Source organism: Xenopus laevis, chromosome 8L (assembly GCF_017654675.1).
Source record: "Xenopus laevis strain J_2021 chromosome 8L, Xenopus_laevis_v10.1, whole genome shotgun sequence".
Taxonomy (NCBI): domain Eukaryota; kingdom Metazoa; phylum Chordata; class Amphibia; order Anura; family Pipidae; genus Xenopus; species Xenopus laevis.
In genome coordinates this window covers 97,267,547-97,287,379 of record NC_054385.1, presented here as the reverse complement: position 1 = coordinate 97,287,379, position 19,833 = coordinate 97,267,547, and the positions used below count along the sequence as shown (strand labels likewise).

The 19,833-nt window shown below is 37.7% G+C and overlaps 1 protein-coding gene across 1 annotated transcript in view; it reads right to left on the bottom strand.

The window, feature by feature from the left end:
• The window catches only part of LOC108698980 (leukocyte tyrosine kinase receptor), an 88,554-nt gene that overhangs the window by 62,296 nt on the left and 6,425 nt on the right, over nucleotides 1-19,833 (bottom strand). The gene's annotated exons all lie outside the window — the stretch shown is intronic.

Genomic DNA, 19,833 nt, shown 5'->3' with positions numbered 1-19,833 from the left:
AGTGCCTCTCCAGTTTTTAAAATGTTAATAATAAGGCTGCAGCAGCCACTTAATCATTTAGGATTCCTTCTCCTCCTCTAACCCACTTGGCCCCCTCTCTCAGGAATTTACTTTGGCTTTTGGCTACTGCATATACTTAGTTCTCCTCAGCTCAGATTACTTAACACGCCCTCCAGTCTAAGAGCCAATGAAGAGGCAGCATTGCTGGTTCTTGTAGAAACTCTGCTATATCTGTCTGCTCTTAATTTTTCTACACACCTCCTCGAGCTGCTCAATCCAAGCAGGACTTTTTATCAAAGTAAGTTCTGCCTGTGTGAGCCTGCATTCTTGTTGTGCCAGAGGGAACATGGCTGCCTGGTGAAAGCTGCTATTTGTTCTAGGAAAATGTGATGACGCTGGCAAATAGAGGGCATACATCCCGTATAAATGATGCAGTTTAGGTGGAAGACATTCGCCCAACTTATATCCATAGTGCGAGAATGTAATGTTTACAGTCCTTTAAAGAGGTGGTTCATATTTAAGGTAACTTTTATTATGTTACAGAATGGGCAATTCTAAGCAACTTTTCAATTGGTTTTTATTATTTATTTTTTATAGTTATTGGCCTTTTTCTTCTGACTCTTTCCAGCTTTCAAATGGGCGTCGCGGACTCCCTTCTAAAAACCAAATGCTCTGTAAAGCTATAAATGTATTGTTTTTATTACTCATCTTTCTTTTCAGGCATTTCCTATTCATATTCCAGTCTCTTATTCAAATCAATGCATGGTTGCTAGGGGAATTTGGACCCTAGTTATCAGATTGCTTAAGATGCAAATTGAAGAGCTGCTTAATAAAAACATAAATCACTCAAAAACCACAAATAATAAAAAATGAAAACAAATTGCAAATTGTCTCAGAATATCACTCTCTACATCATACTAAGTATCTCAAAGGTGAACAGCCCCTTTAAGGCCCAATAACCAGCCTCCAATTTGGGTCAGCCCATAACTAATTTCTTATCCACACCTAGAACACAAATCTTCAGGAAGAATCTTCCCAGACTACATTACCATAACGCAGCAGTCAACAACCATAATTTGTATCAGAGCTGTAATTAAGCAACATCCTGAGATTTATCAGTTAAAGAAAACTGTTCCATGCACAGTTATGTTTCTTTCCTCCATTATTGTATCATAGAGCATACAGAAACCATGAAGAGATGCAAAGAAGTGGATCTGGCAGCTTTTTGCTTCAGTTGTATGTGAGCTTAATGGACCTATTAGAGAAAAATTTTGATGGAGTCCCTAGAAATTGAATTAGGGAAAATCCCTGAAATACATGACGCACAATGAAATTAGGAAGAAAATGTAAAGGGAAACAAGCAAGCATGCGTGGGTGAAATTAAAAGGCTGCAATTTTACTGCCGGAAATGCCCATCATAAACAGAAGCTGATTATTAGAAGCCACAACCAGATAGCAATTTAGGCAGGAAAGAAGAGGAACAGATAAAGATACAAATCCACATATGTAATCAAAAGAACAAAATATACCCTGGTGCAATAGTCCATAGCAACCAACAAGATGCTAGCTTATAAAAATGAGACCAGTAAATACTACCTGTTGATTGGTTGATATTGAAGACTAGACACCTTTTATTATATTACCTCATAATTATTAAAAAAAAAAACAACTATTGGATGTCATTTGTAAAAATAGTAAGAATAGCTCAATCTAAAACATAGTAAAAGCTAATATTAGGTTGATCGTCCCTTTTTACGCCATACATGAGTGTTTTGTGATAATTGGTGGGGCAGCCAATCTGATTTCTAAAACATCGTTTTTAAAAGGTTAACAGTAAGGCTGCAGCAGCCACTTAATCATTTCGGATTTTTTTGAGATTTCAAATGATGTTGTGAGTGCTCATGTGCTGGGTGATGTAGTCAATTATGTGGCCCTATCTTTATTTATTTGTTTATTCTTAGGGTGCCAAGGCTTACTGCACACTCAGTTTCCCAAATAATCATGTAAGGTACAGTGCACTCTGTAGAAGTTAGACAGCAGTGGACTAGTTTATGTAGAACTCAGTGGGCCTCAGTCTGACCAATAAATGAACAAGAGGTCTGTGGAAGGTTGCAAATTACAAGCAAACTCTGATAGAAATTCCCACTTCTGCAAAGACAATCACAGTCACACAAGATACAGTGATATATCCCGTGTGACTGTTATTGCATTTTTGGTATTATGCCTCTCATAACTAGTTATACTGCAGGTATGGGACCTGTTATCCAGAATGCTTGGGACCTGGGGTTTTCCAGATAAGGATCTTCATGCCTTAAGTCTACTAGAAAATCATGTAAACATTAAACAAACCCAATAGGCTGGTTTTGCCTCCAATAAGGATTAATTATATCTTAGTTTGGATCACGTACAAGCTACTGCTTTATTATTACAGAGAAAAAGGAAATCATTTTTAAAAATTTGGATTATTTATATAAAATATATATATATATATATATATATATATATACATACAGTATATTATAAAAATATGATCTGTTATCCCATTATCCATAAACCTACAAATCACAGGAAGGCAAAATGATTTCCTTTTTCTCTAATAATAAAACAGTACATTGTTCTTGATCCCATCAATATATAATGAATCCTTATTGGAAGCAAAACCAGCCTATTGGGTTTATTTAATGTTGACATGATTTTCTAGTAGACTTAAGGTATGGTGATGCAAATTGCGGAAAGATCAGTTATCCGGAAAACCCCAGGTCCCGAGCATTCTGGATAACAGGTCCTTACCTGTTAACAAACTAAACACTCGTTTGGAGTCCTCTATGTAAAGCTGAAGGTGAAAAGATGTCAATACATTTCCAATCCTGTTCCGCACATGAACATGATATTGATTTATACTCAAACGTGCAATCTAATAAACTGGAAGGTTTTTAATCAAGACAACATTGTAATAATGGTGATTTATTGTTTATAGCACAAAAGCACATTGCATAGAGTAAATCTACTTAGCTAGTAGGGATCTTGTTAATTTTCAAGAAAAGAGAGGAGAGTTGCTGGTAGTTTGGGTTTTCACAGACTTTTCCTTTTCTGCATATTCTCGGCAGAACATGCTGTATATATGAGGAAGAGGCCTATTTGTTGCCTCAACAGTAGTTTTCTTTAAAGGCAGCAATAGAACAAAGTCTGCAGATAAAACCTTATTCAAAACAAGCAATATGATAAACACCCCCTCATATAAATGCAAATATGTACTGAAGGAATAGTCTATGAAAAATACAAAGAAGATGAGTTCTCCTGGTCTGTGTATTTAAGAGCAATGAAACGGAACAAGATTTTACATTTATTATTTATGTAGCATTGACATATTGTGGGGACTTTTTACAAAGAATGTGTTTTTTTTTGCATAATCCCTTGCCCTATTAAACTTGCAGTCTAACTTCCCAGCCATAGGTATACACACTAGGAATCAGTTTAATACAAATACAGTTGAACTACTTTTATGTGTTTTTGGACTGTGAGATGAGGCCAGATCAGCATAAAGAAAACCAAACAAAGAAAGGTATTGGAGGCTAGCTGATGACATATGGGACGGAGCTATGATGTTATATATAAGTATTCGAGGGCCTGTGCCTAGAGCAGCAGCATTAAGGGGGAGTGCCTATATAATCAAGTCAGCCATCTGATTGCCGTGATGTCACTTGTAGAGGAAGTGATGTCACCGTAACGGAAATTACATCAGGCTTAGCCCTGCACTTGACGTCACTTCTGAAAGTTAGGGGGGTGCAGTGAGGTCCAGTGCCTTGGGTGGAATCTGACCAAAATACAGTATTAGGTCCTTTAACTAAAATATTACAAGTGGCTTATATTTTCTACACTGAAGGGTAAACCCTATTAACATTAAGAAAGATGGCTATAAGACATTAAAGTGATTCTGTCATGATTTTTATGGTGTCGTTTTTATTTATAAATTCCACTATTTATACCGCAAATAATTCACTCTACAATATAAAATGTTATTCCTGAACAAACAAGTGTATTTTTTAGTTGTAATATTGGTGTGAAGGCAGCCATATCAGGTCATTTTGCCTGGTCATGTGCTTTCAGAAAGAGCCAGGACTTTAGGATGGAACTACTTCAGACAGGCTGTTGTTTCTCCAGCTCAATCAAGGAGTTGCAGTGGGACTTGGATTTTTACTATTGAGTGCTGATCTCATATCTACCAAGAAGCTGTTATCTTGTGTCAAGGAGCTGTTACATTCCCATTGTTCTGTTGATATGCTGCTTGGAGGGGAGGTGGATTATATTATTCCAACTTGCAGCACAGCAGTAAAGCGTGACTGAAATCTATGAGAGCACATGACACATGACTGGCAACACCTGGGAAACTGACAACAAGTCTAGTCCCATGGCAAAATTAAATATAAAAAATATATGAAATATTAAATATAAAAACAATCTGTTTGCTCTTTTGAAAAACAGATTTCAGTGCAACTGCATTATTAACTGAAGCATTTTGAAAAAAACATGTTTTCCCATGACAGAATCGCTTCAAAATGTTTTGTAGCAAAAACTTTGTAGGGAAGTGGTACGTCGCTATTGCATTTACTTTCCTATACATTTCTGAGTACTTTAGTGTATGCTTGTAGGCTGATGTGCTTAGCTGTACATGGAATGTTATATTTAGACTATTTAATTGCCTGAAAGCACTAGCACTTGACGTGAAGTGATTTTCACATGAAAACAGAGCAATACCTTGCTTGTGTAATATTATTAAAATTTCTTTATTTACTATTTTTAGTATTTAATTTGGTATTTGGCTGTTTTTTTTTTTGATCCGCAAAATATGAATTTGAATTATTATCTCTAGTAATAGGGTGGGATTCTGGGGGATTAGGCACAGCAAGTCTATCACAAAACATATAGATTATTGGTTTGTTCATATAATGGCATCACTGCTAACATTGTATGAATTGCTTTTGTCAAATGACATTCTGCAGCAGGGTTATCCATCAACTGTGACAATGAACAATTATTGGCTGATTCTGAAACAGTTATAAGGGGTTCTCAGATGGAATCATCTGAAACTCAGTTTACAATTCAGTATTATTGTTTTTTTGTGATCTTGTGCTTCTAAAAATAATAAAAGAGAAAATATTTGCTTTTAGGGTATATATAAAAATAGTTTTTATACGCCAGATGCGACTTCAGTAAAGCAAAATAGCCAGTACTCGGATACTCATTATCATCATAAAGTTAAATAACGTCTCCAAAAAATTTATAAATATTCTTTTGAATGTAAAATGGACTATATGTTCATTTCTGACGAGGACACTAAACTTGTACATGATATGCTATTTCTCTTTATTAATAGTAATACTTTTCCTCTAAGTCAAAGTGAGTATTCAATGAGTTATTAGTAATCGCATATTTCTAAAGAACTAACATACTCCACAGCCCTGTACAATGGGGGCATACACTGGACATACAGATTTACATACAAAAACAGCCAATACCAGATACAAGAGGTACAGAAAGCCCTGCCCAAAAGACCTCGAAATCTAAAATAGAGCACATTGTTGCGCCCTAGCCAAGTGCCTTCTGCCTACCCCTAGTTCCGGCCCTGAGGGTTGCCATCAGGGGGGCTCATGCACTTTCTTGCCCTTTCTCAAGCCAAGGAGGTATAGGAACTCCCCGGTGAACTGTAAAGGTATGTTTCATTGAACATCAATGTTCTTAACCCCTGGCCATCAATGTAATGCTTAGGCGTCTCCTTTCCCTCTTCACCAATGTTTCTTTTTATAAATTGAAGGGGCCACCAATTTTTTTAATAACCTGTAGGGGCCCTGCCCACCATTTTTTTTAACTTGTAGGGGCCATGTCCACCATTTTTTAATAACTTTTTATAACTTGTAGTGGCCCCGGCCACCAATGTTCTTTTTATATCTTATAGGGGCCCTGTCCACCATTTTTTATATAACTTGTATTGGCCTTGGCCACCAATGTTCTTTTTATATCTTGTAGGGGCCCTGACCACCCTGACCACCAATTCTATCATATAAACTATAGTAGTCTTTCTAAAGCAAACACATAACTTTTAAAGTACATTTTATTTTAATTACTTTTAAACACTTTTCATTTTTGGTGTTACTGGGAGGGTTGACACAACTTTTTTCAACCTCAGCTGCATTGTTGTTATGCTAATATAGCCACTGGCAAAGTTTTGCTCACTTAACTTTTCAAATAGTAGAGTAAATGATACACAATAATATATACAAATAGAAATAATAACCATCTAAAGATGATGGATGGATAAAAAAAACTCTTCTTGGGCCTGAACAAGACAGGAATACTAATGTACAGCCTGGAATTTGCATAGTATCATAGTGGTCAGGGAGCACCTCAGTGGCATCTAGGGGGTTATCTATCAAACTTCAAATACAAAAATCATGAAAAATTCAGATTGTTTTGACCAAAGAAAAAAAAACCCAGGAAAATCTGATTTTTTCAGATTTTTTGCTCGAACCAAGCTTTTTCTATGATAAATAAGGTCCAATTGGCAATTCTGAGTTGGTCGGACTTTGTTAATAGAAATAATGAGATAAATTCAGACTTCATATATTGTATTAGATCTCTAGCTATATAAAACAATATTATAATTAAAGTTCCTGTAAATGTACCACTTCTTTAGCCTGTAGTTACAGTATATGTCCCTGCGGATGGTATTTTCGATAGCGACGGCCACTGCGCCATTTAGTAAATCAGCACCCATGTTTGCTTTAGACGTTCTAATATCGCTTACAGAAATAGGTTTCTTTGTCTCTGTAGGGGCTGTCATGCAGGGCTATGGGGCTCACTTTGTATGATAAATAGAGCACATTCTTTATAACCAGGACACAATGTCATCCATGGATACAGGAACAAATATAATATGATACAAAATAGTCTGCCCTGAAGAAATTTCTTATTCTTAGATATTGGATAGTTGTAAACTATATGAGAATGTATGTGAGAATGTTTTGGTGTAATTAAATATGATTTCCATGTGTAATATATATTGATATGAATGCAGCAAGAATATGATATTGGTATGCATTGCAATATATACATATAAATCTAATATATTCTTTATTAGGAGATACATTTCCCCTTTGAAATAATACAGGGATGAAATCTCGTATCTGTTATTTAGAAATGTGTGGATTACAGGTAGGGCATCTCCCATAGATAAGCAAATAATTATATTTTTTAAACGTTATTTTTTCTTTCTCTGTAATATTTAAACAATTCCTTGTACTCAATAGAAACTAATGCATGAATCCATATTACTTGCTTAACAATTCCATTGAGTTTATTTCAATGTTAAATGTTTCAAAGGAAAAGAAAAAGATAGTAAGAGCCCCCTTACTCTCAAATTAATTAACTAACTTATTTATATTATATAGTGAACCAATGAGTTAATAATTATAAAGTGCTTATAAAGTGCTTGTGCTAATAAACAGGATTTGCTTAGTTTGATTGAAGCTTAAAATAGATAACACAACAACAAGTTCAGAGAAGCATAATGTTGCTATTTCTGTGTATTAAAAAGTGGCCAGTGCCAATTTGTTAATTTATGTACTTAATCTATAAGCAATAGATTCAGAATTCCAATAAATTAAAAAGTGCTAGTGCTTAATCATTACTCAGTTGCCGACTGAGTGTGGTTCGAAATAATTAATTTATGCAAGTGCTAGTGCATTATAAAATCACAAGGTAATTCGTTAAAAATTTCGTTTTACAAAAAAGGAACCAGGACCAACATTCAAGGAAATTTGAGTAGGAAAAGGAAAATAGTGTAGAGGTGGAGAAGTCCCAAAGAAACTGCTGCCTGTTATTTTCTAAGCCCTGGGACCCCACACAGGGAGAAAGTATTACACTGGGGACTGTGGTCTCGTATATTACATGCCCTATCTCTTAAAGAGCTAAAATCTAAAAAACCACTAGCACTTTTTAATTTATTGGAATTCTGAATCTATTGCTTATAGATTAAGTACATAAATTAACAAGTTGGCACTGGCCACTTTTTAATACACAGAAATAGCAACATTATGCTTCTCTGAACTTGTTGTTGTGTTATCTATTTTAAGCTTCAATCAAACTAAGCAAATCCTGTTTATTAGCACAAGCACTTTATAAGCACTTTATAATTATTAACTCATTGGTTCACTATATAATATAAATAAGTTAGTTAATTAATTTGAGAGTAAGGGGGCTCTTACTATCTTTTTCTTTTCCTTTGAATAATTGGCAACAGTAATTCACGCCTCCTTTCCTCCACAAGGTAACATTTAAACCTAAAGGACTGCCTTTCTTCCTTGTCAATGTTAAATGTTTTTCATGGTATGATGATTCAAATTACAGATTTACAGGTCTGGACTCTGGAGGGGGGTTATGGCTGGGCCAGGGGGGGCCCAGTGGGGGGTGGGGCCCAGAGGGGGTGGGGGCCCCTGTGGCAGAAGGACCCTACAGTCCAATGTTGAATGTAAGAGAAGTTATGCTCTGAGCCAAAAATAATTGATATTTCATATCTGCAAATGAATTGAAGATTACAAACTCCATTTAATCAAGGCACATTTTCGCTTTAAAACAAAGTCCCAACTCTACTGAGTGCAACAATGAAACAGCCTGTGGATATCATTGTAGGACAGAGGATGTTTAAGTTCCAAACAAGTGACTATCAGTTCAATGAAGTACAAAGGAGATGGGATAAATATCTCTTGTGTGCCTGCAAATAGGGATGTCGCGGACTGTTCGGCGGCGAACTTGTTCGCGCGAACATCGGCTTTTCGCGTCCGCCGCAAGTTCGCGAACGTCGCGCGACGTTCGCCAATAGGCGTTCGCGTCAAAATCGTTCGACCATTCGACCATTCGATCGCTAAAATCGAACGATTTTCGTACGATTCGAACGAAAATCGTTCGATCGAACGATTAAAATCCTTCGATCGTTCGAATCGAACGATTTTCGGATGTTCGAAGTTCGCGAACTGTTCGCGAACTGTTCGCATTTTTTGCCGGTGTTCGCGAACGGCTTTCGCGAACACATTATCGGCGGTTCGCTATATCCCTACCTGCAAATTCAGACTGCAGCGTGAAATGAAGATGTTTACATGAAAGCATATATCTGACAGAGGGAGAGATTGTGCCTCCTACAAACCGATATCCCAGTGCCGACGGGGACTTCCTGCTTGAGGCACTGCAGATAATCCCATTAAACATGAAATTAAGAAAGAGAAAGAAATATTTACTTCGGTACTTAAATGTAATATCTACGAAAGGATAGGGATAATTGCCTTCTCTGCAAATAGGCACATAGAATTACCATTTATGGTTCAGTTGCTCTGTTGGAAAATACATTTAGTACAAGTGGGATCTGCTTCTATTTCTGTGTGTTCACAAGTATGCATGTATATAGGCTGTCTTTGTCACATTAATTCCTCTAAAAAGGGACATGACATCACCACTTTGCAGGAAGTAAGTAAATAAGATTGCTAAAAGGTAATATATTGTGTGTTAGGGTAGAAACAGATGGCTCTTTCTTTGTATCAGTCATACTAATTTAACTGCTGTTCAGATTACTTGGCCAGTGTTATGCCAGCTAGATAATGCATGCTGGGGATATGTGCTTGTCAGTATGTGCTGTATGTACATAATTTAACTTTTATAACATTTCAAAACTGATTCAGAAATTACAATATATTTTTTTCACAGTTCACCAACCCCTTGGATGTTGCTCCCAGCAGGTGCTTATTTATGACTTGGAGGAAAGTTTTGGTTGCATTAAAAACAGATTGTCTGCCAAACAGAGCCTCCTATAGGCTTTGAGTGCACATAGGGGCTATCAAATAGCCAATCACAGCCCTTATTTGGCATCCCAGGGACATTTTTATGCTTGTGTTGATCCCTGACTCTTTTTACATTTAAACGTGGCTCATAGGTAAAAAAGTTTGGGGAACCCTGACCTAGAACAATACTATCTTTCTGAAGGGTCTCAGAATAGTTCTGTTTGAAACAACAGTGTGTCATGTTATATAGTTTGTTTTGACCAACACATAAGAATTTGGTTGTAGAGTTGATTTAACCAGATGAAAAGCTACCAGTTCTTCTCTATAATACTGTCTCAACCATAGTGCCTAAGATACTATCTGGCCTGCTATACAGGGTGCCCTCTAATGGCCACAGGGCTGCATAGCAATAATTAACAAAGAATAATAAGCATTTTCTCAAGGCTGCTGTTAAACACTGCATAGTTTATTATTAAAAAGTGCATTTTCAGGGATCTGCACAACAGCTGTCAAGGATGATGGCTAACAAAAGAGAGGCCTGTTGATATTACTAAATAGACAGACTCTAATAAAGGCAGTGATGTAACAAGTTTCAGCAGCCCCCCAGCAAATAAGGGTTTCAGGGCCCTCCTCTATACCTTGCTATTATCTGAACCTCACGGACCCCCCCCATTGATTATTTGCATTTCCTCTGTAATAGTAGAACAGTCCCCTTTACTTGATCTCAACTACGATTATAATCCTTACTGGTGGCAAAACAAGCCTATTGGGTTTCATTAATGCATACCTCCCAACATTTTTTAAATAGAAAGAGGGACAAAAAGGTTTCCCGCACATAGCGTGGCAAACATTTTTGACCATGCCCATTTTTGTGGCAACAATGTCCATTTTACAAAATTTGGCAGGTTATGAAAGTTTGAACACAATTCTGTGGCTTTTATGTGTTATTACAGTTTTTCTAATGAATGTGAATTGCCCTTTAAGCTGCAAGCCACAGTGTCCCAAAGAGACCTGCTTATCTTAAATGGTTACAATTACTTATTTTGTTACAAAAGTATCCAAGTGCACCTGGTGGCTGTTCTGGGCTCTCTGCTAAAAGCCAATTAAGTTAGAAACATTGTATCTTTTTCTGGCAGTGCAGGAGATCAAAGAGTAAGTCAGGACATTTGAGTAACAAGCTGGCACTGCAGGTTGAGCCGTCAAAATAGGCACTGTCCCGCTTAAAATGGGACAGTTGGGAGGTATGTTAATGTTTACACAGTTTACATGATTTTTAGTAGCCTTAAAGTATGGAGATCCAAATTACAGAATGACCCCTTGTCTGGAAAACCGCAGGTCCCTAGCATTCTGGATAAAAGATCCCATACCTATACTAGTTTCTTCTGATCAAAATAAGGAACATTCTAAATATGATCAAATAAAAATTCTTTACCATTTCTGAAATAAAGTTATTCTCCTTGTTCCCTTCTCAGAAATCTGTTTTACTTGATGTTCCTATAATGAAAAGGTGCAGGTCAGGGTGCAAGCATGCAAAAACATTGTGGTCTGTGCTAATTGTTTGCACTTTGTACCCTGCCCTGCATTTGTTTTGTATATGGCTATATTAGTTTATGTGCTTCCCATTGATAGGAAAGGAAAACAACTTGTGTAGGGTAGTGGGCAAATAGACCCCTGATAAAAAAATCTCTCATGTGAACACACCCTATGAAAGTCTCTGAGATGATTGTATGTTAAGGGCCCATGGCTACCATGACTATTGCCTAACCTTTGAATAAGGCTAAAGAAAAAGAGAATTACACAAAAAGCTGATATAAAGACAAGAGTGGTAGGAATTCCCCATTGGATGTGTCTCAAAGAGACGTCAGCCAGCCATTAGTTGTATTGCCTTAGGCAATTCTCTGTACCCATCTCTGGATACACACTTGCCAGGTTCACATTTTTATAGTTATATTTTTACTATGTTCACATCTGGATAAGGATAACTCCTTTAGACAGCAATAAAAAGGCTTGGCAATAGGAGTGGATCATTTCTTGCTGATGACCTGCATCTACCCTGAAGGAATATAAGTACAGTCTTGCTGCTATTTATATATGGCAGAGAGTAGACATAATTCCATTAACTTCCTCCAGTACTTCCTTTTGCTGGAATTTAGATTATACAGGTTAGATTTTATGCTGTGAAACAACTTGACTCACTAGCATAAGTGGCAGGTAACTGGAGGTCAGCATTGTGAATATAATCCAGTTCTGGGTCTATCAAGCAACTTTATCCTTATCATTATCACACTATAAACCCAGAGTCAGTTGACAGGCACAGATATGTCTTAAAATGAAATGGTGAGAATAAATTATTTATTAATCTGGCTGCCACAAAAATAAATGCAAAGATATATCATATTGGCCCTGGGAGAGGTCAATTAGTATAAATAATAAATTCGCGAAACCGCTGCGAAAGTCTGTTTTTTTAACGCCGCCGCAATTTCGCCAAAAATGGACGCCGGCATCCAAAAAAAGGAACGCCGGCATCAAAAACAGATGCGCCGCTTCGCAAATATTTCGCAGTTTTGCGAATTTCACGGGAAATTCATGAATTTTTCAGCGAAGCTTGGGAAAAATGTAAAATAAGGGCAAATGTAAAATGTGGGTACTTAAAATAAACGTTTTTCTGTAAGAATGGTGTAAATTAAAAACATAAAAAACGAAATTCAGGAAAAGTAAAATTCATAGGGGAAACATCCATTTTTAAGGACAAGTTATGACATAAAATGCAAGAAAACATACATAAATCTGATAAAGGCTCCCACTGAAATGCATTAGAACATGACAAAAAAATTGTAAAATCTGGGAAACTGTAACACAGGTGGGTTTGATGTAGGTCTTTGAAAATCCTATAAGAAAATCCTATAGAAATGAATACAGAGCAGTGAAATTTCACTCTGGCTATGGCAAAACACAGTGAAGATAAATCCCACTGGTAAATCTTGTGCAAAAATTAAATGGGATTACGGTGACACTTTGAGGCAGACTAACAATATTCGACTTTTGGGTTTTTCTCGAATTTGAAAATTAAAATCTCTCAAATGTGTGCTTATTAAAGAAAAAATGTGCAGTTCAATCACTTAAAAATGTATCCACACATTCTACCCTTTATTTCAAATAAGTCTGAAATTTTTTTTCTTTGACCTGAATAAAGCAAAAATACCTTGAAATGTAAAAATACAACTCCATTTGACTTTGACATTGTGATGAATAAATCTCTAAAATCGGAGTTTCGTAAAATAGAATTTGCAAATTTTGTTGCATAAATCCTTACGGTAAAAACAGGTACCGTAAGTGTATTTGGCTGTCTAGTGCATGAAATAAGATTATAAAAAATCAAAAATCATTCTTAAATAATCTTATGTACTTAACTAATGATTTCAAGAGCTTTGATGATTCATAGATTAAATGGTAATCCTACCCAACAAGAGACTATAGGAAAATGTAATAAAATTTGCAAAAAGATCAAATTAGTGAATAGAAATTTGCATGTTGCAAAGTAATATTCTTCATTAGGCTTTTATTGCTTGTGAATCTTTGTGCATTGAGAACCTTTAAGACCTGCTTGAAGGTGGTGTAAACTTTTGGAACAAACGTAACTTTTTCATTAAGAAGTTTTATTACATAAACTGCACACTATAGCAAACTATAAAATTTGTAATCACTATCCCACTATCGAATGTGGGGCAAAGTGTTTGCAAAGCAGCAGTGTAACTACTGGGGATGCAGGGGGTGCACCACCCATGGGGTCAGTGTCTCGGGAGGGAAAGTAAGCAACCAAAAGAAGTGTTTTTTTTTCCTTGTTGCCTTTACATCTAAAAATGGTAGCAGACTAAGGGGGTGGGGTTCCAGTGAGTGAGCACATTTGTTTGTCCACTTATGTGCCCTGCTTGACCTCAGCTACCCCGACATCCAATATCCAATGGCATGCAGGCAAAAAGGTGCCAGTCAGGGGCGCTCCGCCAATGAGGTGAGCTGAGGCGCTCATCTCAGGCGGCAGCGCCAGTTAGTTTTCCACTGCCCACTGTGTCATCCTGCTATGCATTCTGGGGGTATTCATTCATGAAACTGTCGCTGTGCCATCCTGCTGTGAGTTCCACAAAACCAGCCAAAGGAGAGAATGAATGATTTATGCAAGGGCAAAGGGAAGCCTAGGAGTTGGGAAGATGAAGGAACTTGTCAGTAATTGTTGTTACCTGCCTACGACACGGGTCGAGTTACAAATTTTCTCACTGGGGCCCCTAGGTATCTACTAGTTACGTCACTGTTGCAAATGAATTTCGAATGATTTTTTCATAAGCAACCAATATTACATTCTGGATAAAAAATGGAACAGCGCCTTTCGGCAACGGAGTCAAACTCACCAGAGACAAAGAAGGGGGGGAGAAAAATTAAATAGACATATAGTGTAGTATTTTTGAAATGATAATTTCACACCAGGTGCTCGTGTGTAGAATTTGTATTGTTTTTTATTTGTTCCCCTTTTCCAGATTCCCCTTTATTTTAGTCCTCCACTTCGGGGACTGTGCTTATATTCACTTTTCAGCATGCACGTGAATCTTCCACCAAAAAAATGGCTAAAGTGCCTAAAGAGGCAACCTCTGAGGAAGCTGATTGGACCAGCGAAACGCATCAGGCAGTGGGGACAAGACGCTGACAAGCAGGAACGCAACCACGAGGGATAGGAAAAGCCGGCTCTTTTATTCCTACCTGGAAAGATCTGGGCAACCTGCAAAGGACAGCATTTTTTAAATAGAAAGAGGGACAAAAAGGTTTCCCGCACATCCAATATCCAATGAACTTTTGTGTAAATTTGCAATATTACATTCTCCCATATAAATGGCACCAGTGCAGTTAACCAATAGCAACCAACGGCTGAACAGCCTGTTGTAGGGGATTCCTTCATGTCTGGTTCTCACATGGCAATGATAAAATGGATCATGTCTTTAAGGCTGTGAAGTAAGAACAATGTGAACATGACTGAGACAAAATGCAATCAGTAATGTAGAATGCAAATCAATAATGCAGAAAGATATTGACAGATGCTCAATGGAACGTGCCTGCTGTTTCGGCAAATTATTTTTTGAGGAACTCTTTGTATGTAATCAAGGATCTCTTTAGACGGACTAAAGAGTGAGGTTTTTATTTATACTCCATTTTTTCTGGTCAAGGTTTTTAGGGGGAAAACCTTTTAGTGGAAAATTAAAAACTCGAATTTTTAGAGATTTATTATAATTCAAAGCATGAAAAATCAAATACTCCATCTCGCACCTGTCGAGGTCATGTAGAAATCATTGGTATATGTCTCTGAAGTTGTTTCTTGACATTGTGATCTGCGTTAGATTACCCCATAAAGTCAGATTTTCATCCAATAAAGTCGAGTTTTAACAGCGACAATTCTAGAAAGTTATGTTTTCGGAGCGTCAATCGATTTTGTTGCAGCTTATTTTCCTCTCTGTCTTTCGAGACAACATTATTGATTAATTAGTTCAGTTCGTGGAAGGGAGTTTGGACAACTTTGTTTTGAAGAAAAACTGATATTCATTTGAGTTTTAGGGGCAGATTCACTAACGTCGAGTGAAGGATTCGAATGAAAAAAATTCGAATTTCGAAGTATTTTTTGGGTACTTCGACCATCGAATTGGTTAAATTCGTTCGAATTCGAACGAAATCGAACGATTCGAAGTAAAAATCGTTCGACTATTCGACCATTCAATAGTCGAAGTACTTTCCCTTTAAAAAAAACTTCGACCCCCTACTTCGGCAGATAAAACCTACCGAAGTCAATGTTAGCCTATGGGGAAGGTCCCCATAGGCTTGCTAACCTTTTTTTGATCGAAGGATTTTCCTTCGATCGTTGGATTAAAATCGTTCGAATCGTTCGATTCGAAGGATTTAATCGTTCGATCGAACGAAAAATCCTTCGATCGATCGATCGCAGGATTAGCGCTAAATCCTTCGACTTCGATATTTGAAGTCGAAGGATTTCAATTCGAGGGTCGAATTTCGAAGTATTTTTAACTTCGAAATTCGACCCTTAGTGAATCTGCCCCTTAGTAAATAAACCCTATAGAAATATAATCATCATCTGCATTTAAAATACTTTTTTCCCCTTAGGATGAGATTTATGCCAAGTAATTTGCTTCATTCTGTTTTAGTGACCTTCTCCCCCAAGCACCACACCGATTTGAAATATATTGTTATAAATGACAGGTCCCTTCTGTACAGAAAGGATTGTCAGCTCAGTTACACTATTTCATTGTCATATTAGCAATTCATGTGAACCTGCCATTCATAATACTTTGTAATGATTCTGTGTAGGAAGTATAGTAAAACAGTTTTCCACAACTAAAAAGAAAATTTTTAACCACTTGTGGATGGCAGCATAAAGTTCATGTGTATCCCTGGCTTGATTTGCTTGTGCATACAGATATGTATATAGTTGTACAGCAGGACTATACTAGGCAAGTTGCATAACCTGACAAGCACAGACATTGGTATACACAAAGCTCCCAGAAATAACACAGACTTGACCACTGCTTAGCTCACACTGAAGAAAGATGTATATCACCACTATAAAGGATCACTGACATACCATGTAACAGTCCTGTTGGCTTGGCCTGGCCCTGTTTCAATGATCTCTTAAAACTAGTAGTTTTTTTTAGCCCTTTCTTAAGGGACAAGATTAAGTTGGGAAATAAGCTAAATTTTCATTACTACTCTACTCTACTACTACTCTAATACTACACTACTCACCGTCTGTCATGGGCATGTGGCAAGTATAAGGATGAAGCTTGTAGCTGGGGTGTGTATATTTGCTACCCTCATGCATGCCACAATTAGCTGTCAACAAACAATTAACTGCCAGGCACATTTCTTAAAGGAACAGTAACAGCAAACTATAAAAGTGTTTTATAGTAATAAAAATATAATAAAGTGTTACCCTACACTGTTAAGACTGGTGGAACACAGTAAGATTTGGGGGAGATAAGTCACCCATTGACAAATCTCCTCTTCTTCGGACGACTAATATCCCCAAATGCCTTCCCACCGGCAAGAGTTCGAATCGCCGGCGGGATGGCATACGTATCGCTTCGTTTTCCGAAGTCACCCGAAGCTGTCTCATGAGTAAACTACGGATGACTTCAGAAAGACAAAGCACTATATATGCCATCCGGCCGGGGGTTCACATTTTTGCTGGCGGGAAGGCATTTCGGGGAGATTAGTCACCCGAAGAAGAGGAACTTTGTTGTAAAACTGGTGTGTTTGCTTCAGAAACACTACTATTGTTTATATAAATAAGCTGCTGTGCAGCAATGGGGGCAGCCATTCAAAGAAGAAAAGGCTCAGGTTATACAGCAGATAAGCTCTGTAGAACATAACGGTAAAACATAATGGTGTTATCTCTTATCTACTATTTAACCTGTTGCTACGCAGCAGCTTGTTTATATAAACTATAGTAGTGTTTCCAAAGCAAAAAAAATCAGTTTTACCAGTGCAGGGCAACACTACATGATATATTCATAAAACACTTTTGGTGTTACTGTTCCTTTAACACCAATGTACATTGGCTGCCGTGGGATCTCATTGAGTGTCTGCTGAAATTTCTTATGATCAGAGGAGATGCAGAGGGAGCAAGCCCTTCATAACTGAGCACTGAATTCCAGTATCATTGTAGTGGCAAGAGGGCAATGTGCCTGAGGTAATTGTACTGTGCAGAATTGTTCTTTACAGAAGTGCACATTTTTACTGATATTTTCCATGTTTTGTGCCCATTTTTTAACCAAATTTCCAATATAGATTCTAATACTCTATACTAGGGATGCACCAAATCCACTCTTTTAGGATATGGCTGAAACCCCAAATGACCCGTTTTTCACGGGACAGTCCTGATATCGACTGCTCAGCCCACAGTCCCAGGTTTATTACTAAAATGTCCCAACTTCCTCTTTGATCTCCTCCACTGAACAGCCAGAAAAAGATACAAAGTTACTAACTTAATTGGCTTTTGGCAGAGAGCCCAGAATAGATACTTAGATACTTCTGCAACAGTTTAAGATAAGAAAGTCTCTTGGGAGAACTTAGACTCACAGCTTAAGGGGCAATTCACCTTCATTTGAAAAACTGTAATAACACATAAAAAAACCACAGAAATGTGTTCAAACTTTCATAACCTACCAAATTTTGTAAAATGAACATGGCAAACGAACACGGCAAATCTTTTTGTCCCTCTTTCTGTTTCCAAAATGTTGGGAGGTATGAATTTTTCTATTCATTTTCCCATTCATATTCCAGCCTCTTATTCAAACCACTGGCTGGTTGCTATGGTAATTTGGACCCTAGCAACCAGACACTTCCTGAAACTCTAAACTAGAGAGCTGCAGAGCAAAAAGCAACATAATTAAAAAAAACACTGGACATAAAAATCGAAGCCCAATTGCAAACGGTCTCAGAATATCAATCTCTACATCATAATAAATGAATAACCCCTTCAAAAAAACAAAAACAGAAATTTTTATTGTCCAGACCCAGTAAAACTGCCCAGGGTGTCCCTACTTGACGGCTGCTCTGCTTGTGACACTATGCATTTAACCTAACCTGGATAACAAGTTGACAAGGCTTCTAAATTCGGCATCTGTAGACATTTTATAAGTCCTCTGTGTCCTCTTAAATTGGCAGAAAATCCACAAAATTAAAGCTTTGTTCAGCATGCCAACAAAAGACATTTTGGATGTTACTACAAAATCCACTTTTAGCACCTTTATGGGAAGTATGTATTTGGCATCTACTGATGGCGTCTAGGTCAAAACTGCAAAATGAATATGGGTTTATTATTTCAGGCAGCATAAAGAAATGTGTGAGCTCTCTGTACATCTGACATTTAGGAATACATACAGCAGACATGTCAGACCTGAGGCCTTTGAGCTACTGCAGACTACAAGGCCAGGGATTCACATATAAAAAGTGTCCTTTTTAACAAAAATAAATGTGTAATAATATGTGTAGTAGTGCACTTTTAGTTGGAAAAAACTATGAAAAAGGGAGAAAGAAGTGTAGATCCTAGTAGTCATGCAGCTTTATATAATTAAGGGCTTGCATAATTAAAACATTATATACAAACAAAAGCAGTGGCGGAACTACCGGGGGAGCAGGGGGTGCGAGCGAGCCATGGCCCGCACCCCCTCAGGGGCCCCCCGGCAGCCCGTGCGCCACTGAAAATGCGGCGGTGGGGCCCGACTGAGCGTCATGCACCAGGGTCCGCCCCCCTCTAGTGACACTACTAAACAAAAGTGGCACTGCAAAAGAAGTCTCTAGAAAATTCATCAATAATACAAAACACATGCTTCATACAATTAGACAAATCAAATCAATAATGATTTTCAAATACATACCACCAAATTGTAACCAGAATATACAAGCAATAAAAGGAAGCGGATACTTTTGTCAGAGAATGAGAATTACACCTATGTTTCTGTGTAAAACCTTTTTCAAGGGGAATTCTTGTGCAGCACCCCACATGAAAGTATGGCAACTGCGACTGCTTACCTTGTGTAAAATTTAAAAGGTATCAATACTGAGATTAACTGGCCCCTGCATTGTTTACACCTCAAATTCAGACAATAATCCCCCTGCATTGTTCACACCTCTAACACCTCTATGAGTCACACCTATAAACCCCTGTACTGCTCACACCTGAGACCCAGACTGAATGTGCCCACATTGTTCACCTGTTCACACCTGCTGCAGGGGCACCAGCACTGTGTCACTGTATGAAGCAAAGTGTGAACTGTTCATTTTACAGTGGTCCTGATAAATTTCCCTGTCTCCTGCTCTATTCTGCCTGTGTGTGCCATACTCTGCCTGTCCTATGCTCCCTGTGTGTGTCATACTCTGCCTGCCATATGCTCCCTGTGTGTGCCATACTCTGCCTGCCATTTGCTCCCTGTGTGTGCCATACTCTGCCTGCCAT